The 14,144-nt window shown below is 50.7% G+C and overlaps 1 protein-coding gene across 1 annotated transcript in view; it reads left to right on the plus strand.

Annotated features, from left to right (window-relative positions):
* Positions 1–14,144, plus strand: part of SCD5 (stearoyl-CoA desaturase 5) — a 116,079-nt gene that overhangs the window by 13,578 nt on the left and 88,357 nt on the right. The gene's annotated exons all lie outside the window — the stretch shown is intronic.

The raw sequence follows: 14,144 nt of genomic DNA on the forward strand, positions 1-14,144 counted from the left end.
TTACAGGAGATAGGGTACCAGAGGGGACAGGGGCACCTTGTACTGGGCTTGGCTGAGGACGGGATTTGGTCATGGCGGGTGGAGGTGAGAACAAGTAAGGGAGAGGAGAAGCAGGTGCTAAGACAGGAGTGGGAGCAGCATTCCTTTTGGGGGGACAGGAGCGAGCTTCCTGGGGAAGGAGAGTCCAGGACATGGCTGGTGGGAAATTAAATTAAATTGGCAAGGGAGGGTGGAAATTGTCAGGGCTGGGAAAACCGCAGCAGGAGTTCAGACTATCTTATAGATGGAGGATGGCTGCCTGAGGTGTGGAGCACAGGAAGGGTGTGTGTGTGTGTATGTATGTGTATGCACACGCATTTCTATTGTGGTAATGCAATTGTTTTTGTTTTATTTTGCAAAATAATGCTACTTGGGGCTAGCACAATGGAGTAATGGGTAAAGTCACCACCTGAATGAGCATTGCTTCAAGTCCTGATTGCTCTACTTCCGATCAAGCTGCCTGCAAATGTGCCTGGGAAAGCAGGGAAAGATGGCCCACGTGTTTGGGCCGCTGCACACATGTGGGAGACCCAGAGGAAGCTTCTGGCTTCAGATTGGCCCAGCTCTGGCTGTTGCAACCATTTGGGGGAGTGAACAAACAGATGGAAGATCTCTGTTTCTGTTTGCTGCTCCCCCCAGTCCTGCACACCTCTGTCTGTAACTGCTTTTCAGATATAACATAACAGACATTACATAACATAATGCTGCTTGATCGGGTGCCATGGGTAGGCTAGATTACAGGGGGAAGGCCCTAGAGCCAGGCAGATTGAATAGGAAATCTGTTCGGGGTGAGGATGGAGGCTGAGGGATTGGAAAGAAAGGAATGTATGGATACATGGATGGAATTGTGGGCCTTGGAGACACTGGAAAGGCACGACTGATGGAATCCAGCAGAGGAGGCTGAGGGTAGGCCCAGGGATGCGCTTGGCTCTGTAGGAAACGACCTGCACCTTTGTAAGAAATGATGCCCAGCTGCATGTTCAAGAAGAGAAAGTGTTCTTGCCCTTTAGTGGCTCGCTGCCAGGTGCTCACACCCGTTAGGGAAGGGGCAGTTTGGAGGGTCCTGAGGCTCCGAGGAGGGAGGCAGTGGTCCTCTTGGGGGCAGGGTTGCTAGGAGGCCCAGCAGAGAGGAGCTGCAGCTGCGTGGAGGGGAGCCTGCTCCAGGAGGAAATAGATGTCAAGGGCCGTCTTGAACTTCAGGGTTGGTGTTGAGTGGATGCAGGATGTCTGACCAGAAGCACCTGTTCATTCCCTCCTCGCATTGTGGCAGCATCTCTAAGAAGGCAGAGGAGAGAGAGATCTGGCGGGGAGGGGAGCAGCATCTGGAACCCTGCGACTCACCCACCAGGCTAGTCACCATGGGCCCTGGGCATATGGCAGTGACTAATTGTGAGGCCACATCTGGTTAAGAACCCAACCCCCATCCCCAAAAGGGCAGAACAAACCCCATGTATTAAGAGCCAGGTGGAAGGAAAATGCGTGGTATGTAGTGGACAGGTGTGTGTGGACTTGGTGGTCACAGAGAGCGAGTGAGGGGATGGCGGCTGGGACCCTCTCGGTGGGGCAGAGCTGTCAACCTTTCTCTGGGCTCTGAGATGCCCATGGGACCCCCTCGAGTGTAGGTGGGGCCCTCCTTGTGTCCAGACCAGGCTCACAGAGCCACATCCGGTCACATGGGTGACTGGGAGGATGTGATTGAATTATAATGCCCCTTTCATATGTTAAAATCTTCTTTTTATAAAAAACATTCATTTATTTATTTGAAAGGCAGAGTTACAGAGAAAGGGAGAAAAAGAGAGATCTTTCATCTGTCTGCTGGGTCACTGCCCAGATGGCTGCAACCACTACGGGTATTTCTCTTCTGTCTGTGTCTCTCCATCTTTCAAATCAAGTGAAAATCATTAAGTAAGTTTTTAAAAAGTTCCTTGGAGTTCCCCTACGACTGGGGGCGGGGCAGTGTAAAAGAGGAAGGTGTTAAAAGGCCCTTAGGGCAGCTAAATGGGGTGAGGGGAGCATGAGGGGAGGGCAGTGAGCAGGGCAGGAAAGGGACACCCCCTGGGGCTGGGTGGCTCACTCAGGAGCCGGCAGTCCTGGCAGAGCTTGAATTTGTGTTTGTCTCTGGAGGGGGGTGACCTGAAGGAACCAGGACTGCATAGGAGGTGAGGCGGTAGGTGGTGGTGATAGGAGGTGGGAAGTGTGCTGTTAGTGCAGGTGCCAGAAATGAGAGTCGCCAGGTGGGAGGGCGACTTGGAGGTTGACTGGTTCCCTCCTGATTGTTTATGGGGTAGAGCAACCGGAAGCCTCTACCTAGGACTGAACCTGTGCTGGGTGGGGTGTGAATTTTTTTTTTTACATATTAATTAATTAGCTTATTCAAAAAGTAGTGTGAAGGGGGCACAAGGTAGAGAGGAAAAACCAAAAAGATCTTCCATTTGCTGGTTCAGTTGCCAGATGATCAGAACAGCTGGGGCTAGGCCCGACTGGTACCAGGAACTCCATCCAGGTCTCCCATGCCAGTGGCAGGGGCTCAGGTACTTGGGCCACCTCTCACTGCCTTCCCAGGCTCATCAACAGGGAGATGGATCAGAAGTGGAACAGCTGGGATTCAAACTGGTGCTCTGATGTGGGATGCTGGCGTGGCAAGCAGCAATTCCCTGTCTCTTGATGCCTTCGTCGTTGGTGGGGTGCCTCAAGCCTGGTCCAGAAGGGCAAGAGAGCATCTAAGTTACACTCCCCAACCTACTCCCCACAACCAGAGCCAGCTGCTCTATCTGCTGTTGGCTGTGTTAGTTATTTAAAACAGTTAAAGTTCTAGTTTTTACGATATTACACACAGCTAATTCCCGCAGCCTGGTTCTTTACCATGAGCTGAAAACACCAGATGCAATGAGGTTATCTTAGGTTTATTCCAGCGGGGCAGGAACAGGATGGGGTGGTGGTAGAGCAGTGAGGAAAAAGGGGAGGAAGGGAAGAAGAGAGACACGGAGCTGCACCTGGGGACCTTTATGCCGGTCAGGTGAGCCTGAAAGGAATGGAGCGGGGCGGGGAATTGGGAAGGAGTGAGGGCAGGCCCCAAGGGATTGGTGTCTTAGACTGTCACAGGTGATTGCCTAATAATGACTGGTAAGTGGAAGGAGTTGGGGAAGGGGCTGGAAGATTGGGGGTGAGATTCTCAGGTGAAATGCTGGGTTACATCTGATTGGTGAACTGAGCTGTGAGGAAGATGAAATGGCACCGGGTCCAGGGTGGGGTGTTACAGGCTGAGGATGATGGAAGGAGGCAGAGGACTATCAGCTTCCATATTGTGAACAGAGACTTCAACAAGTTCAAGGAAAACTTGCATGCAGCCGTAAGTGCATTTTGGTGCAAGATCCTGTAGCCATGTCTAGTTCTGTCACAATAGACATTTTCAAGGACTTTCTTCATGGGTTTTACTTTTTTTTTCTTTTTTTGCATTAAAATCATCATTTCTTTTGCTTCTCTTTCCCACAAAGTTGGTGAAGTCGCCCTGTGAGCATTTGGCTTGAGGCCCCATAGAAAACCAGTAGAGAAGCCAGCCTTGACCTGGCCTTTTTCCCGCAGCCAAAATCATGGAGCTGCTTGCTGTTTAGGGGACAGGCTCTAGAGCTTCTCTGAACCTGAAAGGATCGCTCTGTTACCATCCCACTGAATGTGTGGCAGATTAAAATGTATGGGTTTGGGCCCTGTGCAGTAGCCTAGTGGCTAATCCCTTGCTTTGCATGCGCTGGGATCCCATGTGAGCACCAGTTGAGTTCCTGCTGCCCTGCTTCCCATCCAGCTCCCTGTTTGTGGCCTGGGAAATATGTCGAGGACGGCCTAAAGGCTTGGGACCCTGCCTCAGATGGTGCAAGGCAGCCCGTGTGGGGTCCTCTTGTTGTAGGGTTTTTGAACCCCGAATACTGCAGCAGCCTCAAATTCTTGTCTCGCAGGAAAGAAGAATTTTCATGCGGACGCAGTTTAGTTTTAAAGTAAGATTTATTAGAAAATCTGAGAAAGGAGACTCCCGTCCTAGTGACGAGAGGGGGTTCTGAGATAGAAAAGACCCTTACCCCCTGCCATAGTGGCAGGAGGAAAAGCAACAAGACCCTAGTCCCCTGCCATAGTGGCAGGAGGAAAAGCTAGAGAGAAAAACCCTAGTCCCCTGCCATAGTGGCAGGAGGAAAAGCTAAAGAGAAAAACCCATATCAATGGTGGGGAAAGCATCTTTTAAAGGTTCCCCTCAAAGATGTTTCTCCATAAACAAAGGAAATTCCTGGTTTCCATGGTACCTGGCCTTGGGACAAAAGGCCAGAAAGGTGTCACTGGCCAACTTCCTTGGTCCCTTTCTAATGATAAAGAGGCCAGTCTGAAGCCCTCCCCCTTGGCAATGGCTGGAGACAGAATTGGGTGGAGGCTTCAGGTGGAGAATAGATATGTTAATGTTACCCTTGTCTCCTGGGGGAAACACTCCTGATAAAATATGCATTCGTCTTGGGAGAGACGTGTTCTGGTGAATCCAAGACATGGTGGGGAAAATACCCCTTTATATTTGGGAAGAAAAATGACTTGGGGACTCAGAAAACCCTAACTGCCTACCACCCAGTCTAACTCCTCTCACACTCTAGTTTACTCTGGGCTTCCTGCTCTGTTTGACCCTGATGTGTTGGACAGGTTCTGCTGTGGTAACCACCGCACCCGATGCTTATGCCCCGCAGGCTACAACAGTGCACTCCTTCCCGCAGGCCGCCAGCACCTGTTTAGCCCCTTGTTGTCCACGGAGGGGCTCTGTGTGATCCCTGAATTCTGCCCAGTTCTTTGTCTTGGCCTCTGAGGCTCGCTCCTCAGTCTGCCAGTGTAAGAAGGGAAATATAGGTCAGCTTCACAAATCCCAGTTTTAAAAATAAACGCGTTGTCCCCAGGCCCTGCGGGCTTCCAGCCAGTTCCCTGAGCTGAACTGCTTCTGGGAGCTTCATGTGGACGCTGCTCTCGCAAGAAGAGTTTAAAAACCCAAGAAGAACTGACAAGCCTCTCTCAACAGACTTCCATGCCGGCCCTCCAGGCAGCCCCGGAAAGCAAGTGTAGCCGTGTGAAGAGGCACACCATTGTAGTTTTTTCTCCCTAGAGGCCTGGTGAGGGCAGGTGCTGGCCCAGGGTCCCTAAATGCCTCCTTATTTTAATGCAAAGTTGCCTCCATTCACCTCCCTGTTCCCAGTCTCACCTTTCTGAGTCCTGGTCCTTGAACTTGAGCTGTTTCCCAGGAGATGACCTTTTTCTGTGATCCTGTAATCCAGGAGGGGAAAAGGAAAGCCCAGTGTGTCTTTAAGACATGCACCTCTTTCTCCTGGGTGCTCCGGCTTTCTTCCTCTCGCTGTCCTCTCCCCCTTTGCCCTTCACTCTGGAGATAAGTCTCCCCTGGCTTGCAGAGCCCTGGCCCCTTCCATCTGGCTGCCTCACCCCTGTCTCCTTTCTTGGACTCTCTTATCAGGCGCCACTGCGTTATCGCTGGAGCACAGAGTACTTTGGGACTCTTCAAAACAGTCTTGTCCGTGCCCTGGCAAATCTCAGGGCCAGCCTATGCCTGCCTGCCACAGTTCGTGGCAGATGCACCTGTCAGGGTGCTGGCAGCTTTCCCTGTTAGCTGGAGCTGGGGTAAGGGGGGTGGGAGTAGGGAGGACACCTGGGAAGGCGCTCACTCCGCAGTGGGTGGGGCAAGATGGAAATGCTCCAGGGCCTCTGGACCAAAGGAAAGTAGAAGGGCTCAGAAGGAGTGATTTAGGTGACACTGGTGCTGTGGCATTGTAGGCTAAGCCTCTGCCGTCTGCACCAGCATCCCTTTTGGGTGCCAGTCCGAGACCCACTATTTCACTTCCAATCCAGCTCCCTACTGATTTGCCTGCGAAAGCAGAAGAAGATTCAAGTCCTCAGACCCTTGCTATCCGAAGTTGGAGGTTCTCCATCAGCTGGTTTACTGCCCAAGTGCTTGAAATAGCCAGGGCCGGGCCAGGCAGAAATCAGGACCCAATCGGTGATAGAGCACCAAGTACTGGAGCCATCACCTGCTACCTCCCAGGATGAGTATTAGGAAGCTGCAGGAACTGGACTTGAACCTAGGCACTTAGATATATGCAGTGGGAGTTCCAGAACCTTATCCCCAAGGGACTTGCCAAGAAAAGGACTTAGGAAGCAGTTGGTGGTTGGCCCACTAAGTGTGGCCTGAGAGGCCCCTTGCTGGATGGGCCTGAGTTGGGCCTTTCCACTGGTTTATGTTGTGACGGTGGTTGCAAGATGGGAGCTCTGGGCAGCTGCAGGGGCTGGTCTTGTTCTGCTCCAGGGCCTGACCCACCCGGCAGCTTTACACACGTGCTGACTCAGCTGTTGCCTGGGGGAAGCACTCCAGGGGACTCACATGTAGCCTTACTCTCATCAGTCAATGCCAAGGCTCATCCCAGTCAGGAGCCAGGAGCCTTCTCCTGGTTTCCCAAGTGGATGAAAGAGCCCAAGGCTTTGGGTCAGTCTGTGTCTCTCGCAGGTGGGTGTTGGGGACCCCCCTCTCTGGCAGCCTTCCAGCATGCACTTTAGCAGGAAGCTGGAGTCAGGGCAGAGCTGGGATTGCACACTGGTGCTCTGATATGCAGTGCAGTCATCCCAAGCAGCCATTGAACCTACTACGCCAAGTGCCAGTCTGTCTCTGCAGGTTGGTTTGTTTTGTTTTAAAGATGTACTCATTTTTATTGGAAAGTCAGATATACAGAGAGGAAGGAGAAACAGAGAGGACTATCTGTCTGCTCATTCACTTCCCAAGAGGCTTCAACAGCTGGAGCTGAGCTGATCCGAAGCCAGGAGCTTCTTCCTCGTCTCCCCGTGGGTGCAGGGTCCCAAAATTTTGGATTGTTCTCCATTGCTTTCCCAGGCTGCAAGCAGGAAGCTGAATGGGAACTGGCACCCATATGGGATCCCAGCACGTGCAAGGTCAGGACTTTAGCCTCCAGGCTACCACAGTGTGGCCCCCCTGTGTAGTTCTGAAGAGAGCAGGGGACTGAGTGAAGGCTGTTTTGATGAAAGTGAGGACGTGATGTGATTGGGGGCAGGGAGATGTACTGGCTGGGGTTTAGATTGTATCCTTTCTAACATGGAAGAGAAAGCGAGGCAGGGAAGAAGGGAGTGGAGGAAGTGAATGTGGGAGTGGGCTGGGTGAGCATTCCAAGGCAAATAAGGGTTGGGAAAAGGCCTCTCTTTCCTGGTGCCCTTGGGGCTGACTTCATGCAGTTGGAGTTTAAGGTGGGGATCCTGGAGCTGGCACAGGGGCTCAACAAATTCTCCACCTTCAAGCACAAGCATCCCATATGAGTGTTGGTTCGTGTCTCAGCTGCTCCACTTCCCGTCCAGCTCCCTGCTTGTGGCCTGGGAAAGCAGAAGAGCATGGCCCAGTCTTGGGACCCTGTGCCCATGTGGGAGACCCAGAAGAGGTTCCTGGTTCCTGGCTTCAGATCAGCATAGCTCCAGCAGTTGTGGGCATTTTGTGGGGGGTGAATCAGCAGATGGATGATCTTTTCCTCTCTGTCTCTCCTCTCAGTAAATCTGCCTTTCCAAATAAAAATAAATAAAATCTCAGCACGTCTTATAGGCCAGAGGATCTCTGTGGCTCTCATCCTGCCCAGCCATCTTCTGGCTACGCTGAACTGCTGTGCTCCCCTGGTTGGTGAGTTTCTGCCGCTGCTCTTGTTCTGTGGCAGGCCATCAGGGCTCTGAACACCTTTTTCACCCAGGATATGGCAAGGACAGCTTTCCGTCCCCAACCCCTCCGACCCTGCGCGAGCCCCCGCCACGCACTTGGAGTGTCCAGATGCTGTCTGATTCTGCACAGCTATTTATGTATAGATGATCTTTTCAAATGTCAAGGTCAACTTACAGAGATGTTGCCTGTGTTTTGCCTTGTGCTTTTTGTAATCCTTAGAGAACAGTGCATTCTCAGACGTGAGCACGTTTCCCCTGGTTTCTGGGTGTACCTGAGTGGAGGTGCTGTGGCCTGGGGTGCTGATCTTTCTGCCCCCAGGCATAGAGGCTTGCTCTTGCTCTAGGACCCGGCTCTGCCAGAGCAGTGCTCCTTGCTAAAATGTGCAATCCAGGATTTAGTCACTGTCCTTGTTCCAAAGATCCCTCCAATTTGTGGTTCAAGGTACAAGAATGCTAATCAAATGAAGTATCTTTCTTTGGTTTTTGAAGGTTCATTTATTAATCTGAAAGTTAGAATTATAGAGATGGAGGGGAGAGACAGAGACAGGGGTCGGCCTCTGCTGGTTCACTCCCCAGCTGACCACATCAACCAGGGCTAGGCCCTGGAGAGATGCCAGGAGCTAAGAACTCCATCTTGGTCTCCCATGTCAGGTGCAGGGGCTCAGACCCTTGGTCATCCTCTGCTGCTTTCCCTTGGCATTAGTAGGGGGCTGGATCAGAAGTGGAGCAGCAAGGACAAGAACTGATGCCTATATGGGATGCTAGTGTCTCAGGCAGCGACTTTACCTACAAGACCACAGTGCTAGCCCATAAGTGTCTTTCTAATATAAAAAGGACTTTTTTCCATAGTTGTATTATTTTTATTTTATTATTTCAAAATTATTTATTTTTATTTTAATATATTTATTTACTTGGAAGGTAGAGTTACATAGGGAGAGGGAGAGACAGAGAGATCTTTCATCCATTGGTTTGCTTAAGAGGCTTACAGTGGCTGGAGTTGGGCTAATCTGAAGCCATGAGTTTCATCTGGGTCTTCCACGTGGGTATAGAGACTCAAAGATTTGAACCATCCTCTACTGCTTTCGCAGGCACTTTAGCAGTGAGCTGGGTAGGAAGTGGAAGAGCCCACAGGAACAGGTGCTCTTATGAGATGCCAGTGCTTACCTACTATCTCACAGTGCCAGCCTCTCAAATTCATTTTTAAAAAAGGAATCACAGAGAGGCAGAGGGAGAAGGAGAAGCACAGAGAGAGAGAGAGAGCGCGTAATCTTCCATCCACTGGTTCATTCCCCAAATAGCCAGAACTACTAAAGCCAGAACAATAGTTAGAACTCCATCTGGGTTTCCTTTGTAGGTAGCAGGGCCCCAGGTAGTTGGGTCATGCTCTACTATTAGCAGGGAGCTGGATTGAAAGTGGAGTGGTTGTGCACCCATATGGGATGGTGGCATTGGAATGCGGCAGTTTACCCCAGCATGCCCCAACATTGCCCACCCTGGTTGGCTTTGAAGCCCTTTTCTTCTGTAATGGATTCCCACCCTAGCATCTTGGCTCCTGGGGTGCCATTGCCTACGCCCCTATTGTGAGGGTCAGTTGAGCTTCAGGCCTCAAACACAGTGTGTTGTAGACACTATCCCTCAGCCGCTCTTCCTTCCCTTTCTCCAATTCTGGTTTTCTAAACTCTGCTTCTAAACTCCCACACTTTTTGAGTCTCAGATCCATCTTGGGTCATTCAAGAACTATCTCCTGAACCCTTGGGATGAGGCTGACCCTGTACTACCCACGGAGACCCTGGCGGTGATGGGCTGTCTTGTTCTCTGGGGAGCATGCATTGGGAGGGGATCAGGAGATGAAGCTCAGGGTAGGGGGTGGGATACTCCATGTTTGCCCAGAAGAGCAACACCTGTCAGTCAGCGTGAAGCAGATAGGGTGTGGTGTGCGGAGTGTCATGGAAGGCTTCAAAGGCAAGTGAGAGGGTGCAGGTGTCTGGCCTAGTGGTTATGATGCAGCTAGTGGTGTCTGCATCTCACGTGGGAGTTTGAGTGTGGCTTGGGGTTGTGCCCCTGCTTCTCATTCCAGCTCTCTGGAGACCTGCACCCTGGGAGGTAAGGATGGAAGTAGTTCTTTCTCAACCACTCTTGTGAGCGTTTTGGGCTGAGCTCGGGGCTTTGATCTGAAGCAAGGAGTCAAGAGCCTCCTCCAGGTCTCCCACATGGGTGCAGGGTCCCAAGGCTTTGGGCCGTCCTTGACTGCTTTCCCAGGCCACAAGCAGAGAGCTGAATAAGATGCAGGGCCATCAGGATTAGAACTGGCACCCATGTGGGATCCTGGTGTGTGCAAGGTGAGGGATTTTAGCTGCTAGGCTACTCTGCCAGGCCCTGATTTATATATTTTTAAAAATATATTATTTAAAGATTTACTTATTTGAAAGGTAGAGTTATATATAGAAAAAGCGAGGCATGTGCGTGCGTGCACACACACACACACACACACACACACACGAGTGCTCTTCCATTGGTGGTTCATTCCCCGGATGGCCAAAATGGCCAGAGTTGAGTTTGTCTAAAACTAGGGGCCAAAAGCTTCGTCTGGGTTTCTTACATGGATTCAGGAGTTCAAACAGTTGGGTTGTTTTCCACTACTTTCACAGGTGCATTAGTAGGAAGTTGGATGGAAAGTGGAGCAGCCAGAACCTGAAACTGGTGCCTGTATTGGGTGCTGACCCAGCAGGTGGCTTTACCCACTACACCACCATGTTGGCCTCAGTATTCTTTCAGCAAGAGCAAGGGCTTTGTCTCCCTTCCTGTCCTGTTCCCAGTCAAGACTCTGGCCTGGGATGCCGCCCAAGCACAGACATTCCCTGACCCGAACCTCCAAGATCATGGGAAGTTGGGAAATGCTTCCCAAGCACTGTTGCTGTCCAGCTGAGGCAATGAGCATGGTTTCCTGGTGTCATTTTCTGTGGCTTTTGAATTTAGGGCTTGCAAAAGTCTCCTCCCCTCATCCTCACTCCATGGATGACTTTTCAAACTGCAGGTCCCAACCCATATAGTTTATGTGGTAGACAATCAATAATCTGCTACCAGTGTTTTAAAAAATGAAGTGTAAGGGAACAGATCAGCATAATACATCACACAGATGACAGCTGGCTTACTTAGTGCAACCTTGAATGTGTATTCAATGCAAAATGTCTTTTTTTTTTAATTATGGGTCATGGCAAAAGGAGTTGGCAATGCTTTGGAGAATACGCTGGTAGGCCAAATAGGCAAAGATGGTTCATCTTTGTATTCCAACTTTGATTGGCGGTGATTGCCTGGGGTACTGTATCAAAAATAATCCAGAGTCGGTTGGCACTGTGGCATAACAGGTAAAACTGCCACCTCAATGCCAGCCTCCCATAAGAATGTCAGTTCAGGTCCTGGTTGTTTCACTTCCAAATCAGCTCTTTGCTAATTGCTTGGAGAAGTTGAAAAGTACGGTCCAAGTGTTTGGACTCATGTTACCCATGTGAGAGCCCCAGATGAAGCTTCTGGCTGCTGGCTTCGGCCTGGTTCAGCACTGGCAGCCATTTGGTGAATGAACCAGCAGATGACAGCTCTTTCTCTCACTTTCTCTTGATCTTTCTCTGACTCTTTCAAATAAATACATAGGGGCTGGCACAATCCTCTACCTTCAAGTGCTGAAATCCTATGAAGGTGCCGGTTTGTGTCCCACCTGCTCCACTTTCTGTCCGGCTTCCTGCTTGTGGCTTGGGAAAGTAGTAGAGGATGGCTCCAAGCCTTGGGTCCCTATACCGATGTGAGAGACCTGGAAGAAGCTCCTGGCTCCTGGCTTTGGATTGGCTCAGCTCCAGCTGTTGCGGACAGTTGGGGAGTGAACCTGCAGATGGATGATCTTTCTCTCTTTTTCCTTCTCTCTGTGAATCTACCTTTCCAATAAAATAAATACATCTTTAAAAAACACAAATAAATACATAAGTCTTTAAAAAACTTGAGATGGTTTAAAACACTGCAAATTAATTTTCATTTTATTTGAAAGGCGTGGATAGAAATAAACATAGAGATCTTTCATCTGCTGATTTACTGCATGAGTGGCTGCACCAGCCAGGGCTGGAGCAGGATGAAGCCAGGTGCTTGGCCCTCCATCCAGGGTTTCTGGTCTGGAGCAGTGGACCCAGACATTTCAGCCATTACCTGCTGCCTCCCTGGCACCCACTTACAGGACGTTGGAATTAAAAGCAGAGCCAGAACTTCACCCCGGGCACTCTGGCGGGGGATGTGGGTATCTCAAATGGTGTCTTAACTGTCGTGCCAAAATCAGTCCCCTTAAACTGGCTATTTTAGATGTCTCATACCTAGTTCTTTAAATGCTACAGGGGCAATGATTCCTCAGACCAGCTGAGCTGCGCTGATCTGAACATCTGAGACCTAAAATCTGAAACTTTTTAAGAAGATCCTGAATGGAAACTTATACACGTGATCTCTTGTGGCAGGTCAGAATGTAGATGCACTGGAAATAATGCATGAAAGTTACCTTCAGGCTATGCGTACAAGGTGTGTAAGACACATAAATGCATTTGGGTTTTAGACATGGATTCTGTGCTGAAAGTATGTCATTGCCTATATGTGAGAATTCCAAAATCTGAAGGGAAAAAAATCAGGAATGTGGAGCAGTTCTGGTCCCAAGCATTTCAGATAAGGATGCTTGACTGTGCTACTTCTCTTTTAAACATGAATATGTGGAGAGTCCAGTAAGTCCGCTCAGAGATGCGGGTGTCTGAATCTCCCAGCCACGTGGCTGTGGCTGAGAACCTGTGCCAGGCCAACCTTCCTGCTGGGGATCCTAGTTCCCCATCCACCACTGCCAAGTGGTAGGCAAATCCTGGGCTTGTGGGTGACCAGAGTGACAACTGGCGCCAGGCTTTGCCTGCTGGCCATCTGGCGGTGAGCTCTGGAGTCTTGGGGGTCTGTAATTGCTGCCTAGGGACATCCATGGATAAGGCCACTGTACGTGTTAGTGAGGAATGAATCCTGAGGGACACTCAACAACAGGGCCACTGCATTTGCAGGTAAGCAAGGGGACTGAGACCTGGTGGTTTGGAGGGGAGAGACTGGAAGATATGTATGGGTCAGACTGATACACCAACTCACGTGGAAATCCAGAGTTGGGCTTGTTAACATGGAACATTTCTGACCACACACAAGTTCATGAGACAGCTGTGGCTGAGCGCCTGTCTAGCAGGATCAGATCCCAGTACCTGACTGAATGTCAGAACAGGGGAAAAGACAAGTCAAATTAAACAGGGCCATGACACTATCCAGTACACAAGAGAACCAGGTCCAGGGGTGGTTTCTGTGGGGGATATGTGGGTCAAACCCTGTGGAAATACAACTCCTGCTGATTAACTCAAGAATTGGGGTGGGGATGGACTGAGCTACTTGTGACCATGGAACCTGCCAACACTCATAGGTACAAGGACCGAGAATATTCTGGGTAGGCCCAAGCTGCAGCACACTGCATGTGTATCTTAAAATAGGATGTGGGGTGGGCCAGGCCACAACATTCACCAGCTCATACTAGGCCAAGATGGAGGAGCAGGCTATGTCGAACAAGGGACAAAGGATTAACACCCATTGGCATACGTAAGATCTGGGTATGGGAGTGGGTCAACTGGGGGAACTTGGGAAGCTCCCCTAGTGGGTCATAACTTCCATTGGTTAGCACATGATACAGGCGTGGGAGTCAGGCAGTTTGGGCAAGGTAGCTCCAACTGTTGGCTAATGTGTGTGTTGGTTCTGGAGGGGTGCAGACCGGGCAGGGCCAAGCAAACCTTAACTCACTGGCAAGAGCAGAAACCAGGCTGGAGCACAGGTCAAGCTGGGCTAGGCAGTCATACTTACCAGTTTGCATGAGCCAGGGATGGGAGCAGACTGAGCAGGGCCAGGACCCAGCACCTGCCAGCGAGAATTGGGACTGGGTGTAGGCCATGTCATTCCAGGCTACAGCATCCAAAGTCAAAGGCCAAAACAGGTAAGGGACTGTGCCAAGCTGGGTCAGAGCAACCACTGGCACATGCAAGATCTATAGCTGGGAACAGGCCTGGTTGGAGAGCTAAGGGGACACCCTGACTGGGTTGTGGTTCCCAAGGTGAGTGCAAAGGCTGAAGTGGGGGCTGCTGTCTAGTCTGTACATTTCAGTGTCCCTTGGCACAAGCGTGGGCTGGGTCTGGGGCATTCCGAACTGGGCTAGACTCTAGCATCCACTGGTGTTCATGAGAACCAGGGTAGATGTAGGACAGGCTAGGCTCGGTCTTTTCCCCTGCTGAGCCATGTGCGAGCTTTGTCTGGATGTGGATTAGGCTTGGCTGGGGTGT

The sequence above is a fragment of the Ochotona princeps genome, chromosome 7 (assembly GCF_030435755.1).
Source record: "Ochotona princeps isolate mOchPri1 chromosome 7, mOchPri1.hap1, whole genome shotgun sequence".
In the NCBI taxonomy this organism is placed as follows: Eukaryota; Metazoa; Chordata; class Mammalia; order Lagomorpha; family Ochotonidae; genus Ochotona; species Ochotona princeps.